Raw genomic sequence first — 9286 nt, 5'->3', positions numbered from 1 at the left:
GGTGCCTACTAGTAGACATAAACTTGATTGTTTCTGAACGCTAAAGTGGCTTAATTTATGTAAACCATTCATAGACATAGCTTAATTCTGAATATTCAGTCTTCTCTTTCCAGATTAAGAATAAGGTACTTAATTCGAAACCTTAGCTCATCGCATATGTGTTTTTAACCAAAATGAAAATTTGTGTTTATTTTGTGATTTTACATTATTTGCAATAACTGTGCGGAACCATGGGGTCCCCGACCTTTTGCCGGGCACCCGTGGGCCCAAAGCCAACAGCGCAGATGCCGTTTAAGAGGAACCTCTATTTTATCCAATGCTAGGGTCAACACTTTGTCGAATATATTTGATATTTATGTATATTTATCCTCCTTATGACCTAAGGGTAGGTAATTGTAACTTTTTGATATCAAATATACGCAGAATAGTCAATTATTTTGTATTCTGAAGTGCATATAATATTACTGGATTTGGGCCAGTGTGCTTTTGTATACTATATCTCTGGCCTCCTATATAGGCTAGTCTATTAACATCACGCCTCCTGGAAGGCAGTATACAGACTTCTTAGATATATTCACGGTAGTGCTAAGAGTGTGGACCTGGTTTTCCGACACTTGACTGCATGAGATTATTTTTTCAGGTCTCGAGCAAGAAGGATGCCTAGATAGGTTGAGGTCCTCAACTTGTGGATTTGGTAGGAGCAAGACACAGACGGGGTGTAAATTAGTTAATCCACCATGTTTCAAGAGATTCATGTGCATTCATGCCTTCAGGTTACACTGTAGAGACAGACTAACACTTTGGCAGAGTTTTGCTAACATATAATAAATGATTGCATTTGTTTGGGTGTACAATTACATGTTCCATACCAAAAACATAATTATTTATATATTTCAATCTATTTTTGAAAGGTTTGCGTTTCAAAATAGCTTCGCCTTTTCGCAAGGCGTGCTCCTGTTCCCCTATTTTATTGTGCAAAGCGAACAGTATCACAATGCTATAATTTTGTATAAATTGAGAACTAGAGGGTCATGCCCTAGACGTGACCGCCCAGAAACTGTGCTAGAACCGTTCGTACAAACCATTCAGTCACTATTTTTAAAAACCTTTTGTAGTGGGTACATTCCACGGTCTTAAATTTATTAAACGTGTAGTATCAAACTATGACAAGTCATGATAAGTGAAATAAGTGACAACAATATCTGGTCCGTGCATAGAAGCACTTGCCCTTGAGGTTAGGGCATGGGTAGTTTATTATAAACTTAATCCGTGCATAGGAGCACTTACGATACAGGTGGTTTAAAACTTCCAGGGTCACAATACAGACACAAGGGTGTAAAATACATAATTCATAAACGCCCGTTAGGCCAGTTTTGTATATTTTATTTCAAACATGCTTGTGCAGCAGCAGCACCGCCAGCACATGATAATTTTCCTAATATACCATGGCAGTCAGGGATATAATAATTATGTAAAAAGGTAGGTAACCTTGGTCATGTCGTGTACATAGGTAGGTACTCGTAAACATGTTAACTGAAAGACAAGTGCTCTCCAGCCAAATATAATTTATGCAACTGTGAGCTGCTCTTACATTGGGATCATATGTATTTATTTCTAGTCTGTCATATTGTAGCAGGCCTAGACTTCAAAGGTTTGTAGATGTTTATAGGGCCGTAAACGGACCCTTTGTACACCTTGAGCAGGCTGTTTGTTTCACACCATGGGTAATATATATTGTAAACATAGCTTATTTCAGAATGGAATCGTAAGCTCTGTCGTGTCGTGAGCTTACCGAGCCTGATTTAATTAGAGTCCACAGATTGTATGGACCTTGGAGGATTGACCACTCCTTATTCTAATTATCAATATTCTGCCTGGGCTTATAGTCGAAATTAGGTGACTAAATCTCTTAGTATTATCTATGCCACCCAAGTTATGAGGCTTAGCGTCTCCAGACCACAATTTTATATTAGGGTGCAAAGATTTTTTTTCCCATCTTTAAAATAAAAATGAGTCGAGATAGGCCTGGAATCTTAGGTTTTTATTTTACCTATTATAATTTTAGAAATGTTATGTAAATGGAAAGCAGTTTTCACTTTTACCACAGTTAATTAGCCCAATTTCGGGTTTAGCCAATAGGGTGTTCGGGACCCTTGAAATAGATTGGTAAACAAAAATGAAAACTCTAATAACGAAGCCTTGCCTATTTCGACTGATTTTTACCCAAAACATTATTTTAAACCATTTTTACATTCTCTAAAAAGAGATATTTACAACTTAATCTTTGTAATATTTTTGTGATTGTGGTCTACTCGCACGCCTGTGTTATGACCATATCATTTATATTTCTGTGAATATGTCTGACGTGCCTTGCGCAGGCTTACATAGGTTATAATATCATCATCAATAACTTGACGTCAGTTTGTGAACGAATCAAAGATTCTTTTGGCACACCTTACGCAGGTGTAAACATGGCAGCCTTGCGCAGGTTTAGATAGGTACATAATATATTGGTTTCATCACAAATAACTTGACGTTAGTTTGTGAACGAATCAAAGATTCTTTTGGCACACCTTACGCAGGTGTAAACATGGCAGCCTTGCGCAGGTTTAGATAGGTACATAATATATTGGTTTCATCACAAATAACTTGACGTTAGTTTGTGAACGAATAAAAGATTCTCTTAGGCGCACCTTAGCAGGTGGAACCATAACAAACGTAAGTTTAAGAATAAGTATCATTCAAATCAAATACCCCGAGTTTATGGGTAATATTCCCTAAGTTGCGGGTTCCTTGCTCGACAAGGTGAAAGGCTTTACGCCGGCTTTAACAGGCACTTTTAGAAAGTGTCATTCACGGTGACGCGCAGATTTGCCAAAACTAAACTTTAACTCTACAGTTAACTAATATAATTTGACAATATGAACCAAACCATGCGTCTTCGTCAATGAATCAATCTAAAGATTCCCGTATCGTTAATGCCCTTCCATGTCACAGGCTTCCGATTTTATTTGAAACGTTTAAGTGTACTATTTATGTAGGTAGGTAAGTAGGCTTAAGAATTGACCCTCTTGTATGTAGTTACGTATAGAATTAATAATCAAGTTATTCAAATTCAAAATAACACAAGCACATATAGCACCTACATGCAAGAGTTCTTTTCCTTAACCTTTAAAGCTGTAAGTACCTGCTAAGTTATATATTTAAGTAGGTACCTACCTACATAAATCAAAGATCTAGTTGGAGAGATATAAGTTGATAGATACAGAGTGAAATACTTCACGAATTCGCATGTCATTCTTGCGCAGAGCCATGCTAATCTCTCTCTATGTCTAGTCAGATTTAAGTTTATGTACTGCCGAAGTACTCACTTTCCACAAAAATAAATGCAATGTTTGCGATGTAGGTTTGTTCGTTACCTTGTGTCCCTTAGAGCGGAAATATCGTCGACTCCTATTCGGGTACACGTTATTTATCAGCAAGTTTATTACCAAAAAATTAATTTTGCAATATTATATTAACCCGGAACGGGATAAAAAGATAAATTGCTGATAGATACTTGGACAGATAAAAAACCTACACGTCTATAAGCTTCTACCTTAATACGTAGGTTCTACGTAACACGTATTAACTATCCGATCCATTCGTATTCGAAAACACAAATCACTTGAAAGGGTATACCTCCAGACATCACCATTTAAGTATTATATAATTTCAACCGTTATTATACACACACAAAGATTTAAACTAACAAGACTCTGAAGAGACTTAATAAAATTAAATTATAATGGTGACACGTGCACGCTTTACCAGCTCGATGTGTTTTCTACCATGTGTTCTAGTATTTTCATTGGCATAGCCACGGTGCGCGCAGGCAGCCTTTGAAAACACTTGCACATCACTATTCCGGATCATTTTTATTTGCTAGATAGTTTAACGGACAACTAAATTTAAATATTTATTTCGAACGGCAAAAGCCGTTAGAAACTGTTTTTCAATATAGTCAGCTAAACTGGGGTACAAATTCAAAAACTCACCAGCAGTTTAGCTTCACGACCTTCCAGATGGAAAAACAGCAAGCCAATGAGGTAATTTGCGTTTGTTTCTAACTGTCAAAATTGTCAAACGCAACTGCCTGAAGTGGTGGGGGTGTGGGAGAGAGATGGACGTATATGCTAGAAAAGGACAATACGACTAACTACAGTGTTGCCACTCTCAATATATTACTTTAGGTTCCGAATATCGGTACAGTTGTTTAATATCCGATAAAAAGCTACATTTCCGTAACTTAACAGTGCATGATACCTCAACTCAAGGTACTTAATATTTTCTATTCAGGCAATCTTAACATAAAATTATTATAGTATTCTTCGCCGTGCGCCCTTTATTAGTAAGTAAGGTTTATTCGTGTAATTCCGGAAATCGGGTAATTCCGAAAATCATTGTAAATTCACTCATATTCCGTTGTAGTAAGAGTCAGCTTTCGGAATTATCCGCCACTATCGTTCATTCGGAAATACCCGAATACATCTTAGTATAACCCCTATAACGCTCTATCAAGTTTTTTTAAATGCTTAATTACGAATTCCCCGCTAGATGGCGCTGTTCAGTTTTGTGGAATTCCTGAGTCTGTGATAAAGATCCGGAGTTGATTTTTGTTTTGTCATCGTTTTATTCTTCAGTCAGATTATAATTTGGTAAGTTTGAAGACCTAAAAGCGATCGTCATTATTTTTATTGCACCTACACATTCACTGCCAGCGACCCACGGGCGGGTTCTTGTTCGTTGTTAAGGGGAAAAGCGTGTAATCGGCTACAAACGTAGCGCTTAACTTGCGCTAGCACCGTAGCCAGCTCGTAGCGTACGCCGTAGTACGTAGCTGTTTCTCACCATTTGTAGCAAAAATCGTCCGTAGACACAGAATAAATAATAGTACTAGGTACAGAAGACTCACTCTCTAACAAAACGCGTCTGTTACGATCAGGACAGATATGGCCGCTAGGTGGCGATAGCGCCACGCGCGGCTTATGGCTAGCCACCAAAATTGGTGTGGAACGGATGTACTTGTACCATACTAAATAATACCTACGGCTAAATATGGATGTCGTAGTATTTGTATGGAGACGGCCGCTATATGACGGCACCGCTTTCGGAGGAAAGCAAAGCTTAACCGGACGACGCTTTTGTGATTCTTGTGAATATTTTCATCTACGGCAGGCGTGTCTCACTCCGCGATATCGTCGCTTTGCTACAGGTAGCTAAAAGTACATCCGTTCGGCCCCAATTTTGGGGAAAGCCATAAGCCGCGCGTGGCGCTGTCTCCACCTAGCGGCCATATCTGTGCTGATCGTAACAGACGCGTTTTGTTAGAGAGTGAGTCTTCTGTACTTAGTACCTACCTACTATTATTTATTCTGTGCCAAAACAGTGGTTAAAGTACCTACTAGGTAGTAAGTAGGTATGTACCTATCGCTGTTTTCAGACAATGAGAATTCTGTACATACCTATCGGAAAATAATTGGAAAATACTTTCTGCACAAGCCTAGCTTAACTATTTAAAAAACTTCCCCATAATCAACTAGGCAAAGGTGAATTTCTCAAGTTAAAATGGAGTCCAGAGAAAAAGCAATCCACATCGCCGTCGGCAACGTTTGCGTAGGTAAATTAGTTGGCTCTGTTGAAGTTAGATTGCAAGTCTGCGATGGCTGTTTAATTTTTAGTCTAGAGGTTTCTGCGAGGTTTTAAAAAGTTTCGCTCAAAGGAGGCTTGATTATGAGGCTACTGGTATACCTAAAAAAAAATAGTTTGTGAAAATGTTGGTTAGCAAGACAAGGTTATTTATTTGTAAATTTTATACCTTTAAACGAGCAATTCTTGTTTGTTGATTTATTTATTTATTTATTTATATATAGGTAATATTTCGGCAATCTCGGAAACGGCTCTAACGATTTCGATGAAATTTACTATATGGGGGTTTTGGGGGCGAAAAATCGATCTAGCTAGGTCTTATCTCTGGGAAAACGCGCATTTTTGAGTTTTTATATGTTTTCCGAGCACAGCTCTGTCTCCCAGGTATTAAATATAACGTTACAACAATGTATCTGCTCCAGTACCTAAGCATCTTAGCCATATCTTAGCACATTTTTTGCTGAATTTCCATTCATGATCAAATTGTCTGTGTCTGGGCATGGGCCTGGTGTCCGCTTGGCAACTAATCCCATGACTTGGCGTAGGCACTAGTTTTTACGAAAGCGACTGCCATATGACCTTCCAAACCAAAGAGTAAACTAGACCTTAATTGGGATTAGTCCGGTTTCCTTACGTTTTCCTTCACCGAAAAGCGACTGGTAAATATCAAATATCTTTTGATTTACAATGAAATAAATGCCTCCAAATTATTTGTCGGCTATACCTAAATAAATTCGTATAACGTCTAGCCTAGCACACCTACTAGTTAACATAAATTTTGCCACAAGGGTCTTTACTTTTTTTTATTGAGATTTACAATAAACTAAAAGAAGCATATTTCTCCTCAGAAACTGTAATTTAAAGAGAAGAGTTACTTTTCTGGTAAATTGCCCGACTTGTGAACTATTTCTTGGGTAAACAGTCGGGTCTATTAAACATTTTCATAACTTTGCTCTCACAGTTTGAATTGGAGTTTCCTTTTATAGATATATTTTCGAGTAGATTAGAAATGTGGGGGTTGAAATGGGGTTGAATCTTTCGTGTTTTTTTAAAACCTGCCGTGGGCACACAACATTACATGTGTACAACTATTGATAATATTGTTAAAATTTTCCATAAAAACATTTGTAGTATTTATGTAATGTATTTGTGTATGTATTGTGATAGGGATAATTAAAGCAAAACTCATTAATACTTAGTTAATTCATATGAAAAAGAAACATAAAAAAACTATAACTCATTCGTGAGTTATAGCTTTTTGACGTGATAACGTCTTATAAATCGATGAACACCGGTAGCATGCATGAAAAAGTGTCACGTTGGTAACGTTGTGGACAGATCTCCATGCTAACGTTACGGCTTATAAGTATGCAATTTTTCATCAATGTTTTCTTATGACGTTATCACGCAAAATTATCGTGCGTAAACCGACTTTACAGACAACCATTTTTTTTTACAATCCGTAGCTCCCGCGGGAACAATATAGGCCTTTGTCCTTCACTACACCTGCATGAAAAAAGATCTTACTCGAGAGCAAGTGTGATGAAAAGAATAATTCTTATCTGTCTTATCCCTAAAAATGAGGACATCCACAAACGAAGACAAATAATTGAAAATACGTTTGCAAACCGAACAAAGCTTCACTCAGTGAATGCAAACATCTGCTGGAATTCAGTTAGGTTTAGTTCGTTTTAATTTATTTACGCAGTTATCTCACCGATGGATCCGCACACCGCTCCGGTGTGTGAGCGAGACAGCGCTATGCACGTGTGTATTTGTGTAACGATGTCCCGCTTGTACACCAGACACTGAAAAATCTCTCGTGCATAATACCCGACCCGAGCAAGCGATAGATTTCTAAATTGAACCAAGAGGTTGGAAAATGGAATCTTTAGCGTTGCGAGGGTTTCAAGGATTCAAATATGAAAGTCGTGCGTCAGATGCATGCCAATCACCAAGACAATCGTCGAGGTCGTATCAAAACCAGTTCATAACCATAACATATTGATAAATTAGAAACGACTTCCGTGGCTCAACACGTAGTAAGCCTCTGTAGGTACCGTAGGTACCTAGTAAAGTATTCCAGATATCTACATATATTCTACATTTATTAAAATCCTGATAAATGCATAACGATATTCTTGTTTAGTGTCGAATGTTTTCATTAGTTCGTTCAAAGTTTTGGTGCGTACCCTTTAAGACTATCTCAAGATAATCTATCCTAAAAAGATATTTCTGTGAGCTTGTTTCAAACCACATTCAATTGCAATAAAATTATTCGGTGGATTATTATCGGTGATTCGCATAAGGGTAAGTACCTATGTAAATACATACTTACTTATACTTATGCGAATCACCGATATCTGTTTCTGCAAACAAAACAACACGCAGACATACAATTTTAAACTCAAACACAACACGACAAAGCTTAAACTAGAATGTGAATGTTTTCATCTATAATACGTTTTAGTTTTAAGAAAACAATGTATGCTAATCTAATTTACGGAACCTTTAGACTTTAATAAAAGAGTTTAAGGTTGAAAACAGAATGGCTAATATTACACTTAATGCGTTATAGTTTTAGAGGTATGTTTGCGAGTCAAAATTTACGGTTTCTCTAGGTACCGATTAGAAATGTAGATTACCGCACTAGTGTTGTATTTTAAACCAAAAAGCCGTATGTCCAATAAGGGTGCCATTTATTACAGTCTCTCAAAAGTCTTAAAGATGCAGTGAGTGGTTCCATCACCAGAGAAGTTTTTGAAAAATTGTAGCGCTATTTTAATATTTTCAAGTGTTCACTTAATTAAAGGTAAAATAACATTTATTGCAAAAACTTAAAGAACTTTCTTTGAAACCTTAAAGTTATAGGTACTTTAAAAGATCTTTCGAATCATGTATTACAACTCGATCGTTATTGAATAAAGTTATTGATAAAAATGGTTGTGACCTAGACTGACTGACCACGGACATGATGAAACTATAAAGGGATCTGTTTTTGGAATTTTGGCTACTTAACCCCAAACTGGTCGGAGAACGATGATGTAATGAAGAAGATTTTATTTTTCTTATGACATTCCTGGATCGGGAGTCATGGAGAACCAGGGGAGAGGCCTTTGCCCAGCAGTGCGACACACAAATAGGCTAAGTGTAAGGCCTGAGTGGACGCTCGAAGCGGAGCGTTCGGCGCGGCGTGCAGCGTGGCGTCGGGCTCACGCGTGATTTGAGCAGCGTGCACTAAGGCCGCTCCTATACGCTTGCATTTGTTTAACATGCACGCCGCACGCCCCGCCCCGCTGCACGCCCAACTCGAGCGTCCACTCAGGCCTTACACTAAGAAAAAGATATTCCTGGTGTGTTTCCGGCCTGCTAATATGTAGATCCGACATTTTGGCTCAACGCGGCATACTAACAAAAAGTTTGCTAAGGAAGGCCTGCTTAGCATAGCAATTAACCAAGTGATATGGTGGGTAGATGGAGATTAGGTTTGCAGATGGTTCTTAGCTGTATAGAGGCAGAGGTATAAGTATTATAATGTCTCCCTCCTCCCTAGGGCTCATATATGGTGGAAATATTCGCTGAATTGGGTACGGTCTTG

The 9286-nt window shown here is 38.0% G+C and overlaps 1 non-coding gene across 1 annotated transcript; it reads right to left on the bottom strand.

Annotated features, from left to right (window-relative positions):
- Positions 1-3263: 3263 nt before the first annotated feature.
- LOC134654907 (U6 spliceosomal RNA) lies at positions 3264-3367 on the bottom strand. The gene has a single exon (XR_010097387.1). It is a non-coding gene; the product is annotated as a U6 spliceosomal RNA (small nuclear RNA).
- Positions 3368-9286: the final 5919 nt, after the last annotated feature.

This window comes from Cydia amplana, chromosome 15, assembly GCF_948474715.1.
Source record: "Cydia amplana chromosome 15, ilCydAmpl1.1, whole genome shotgun sequence".
In the NCBI taxonomy this organism is placed as follows: domain Eukaryota; kingdom Metazoa; phylum Arthropoda; class Insecta; order Lepidoptera; family Tortricidae; genus Cydia; species Cydia amplana.
This window is presented reverse-complemented; position numbering and strand designations above follow the sequence as displayed.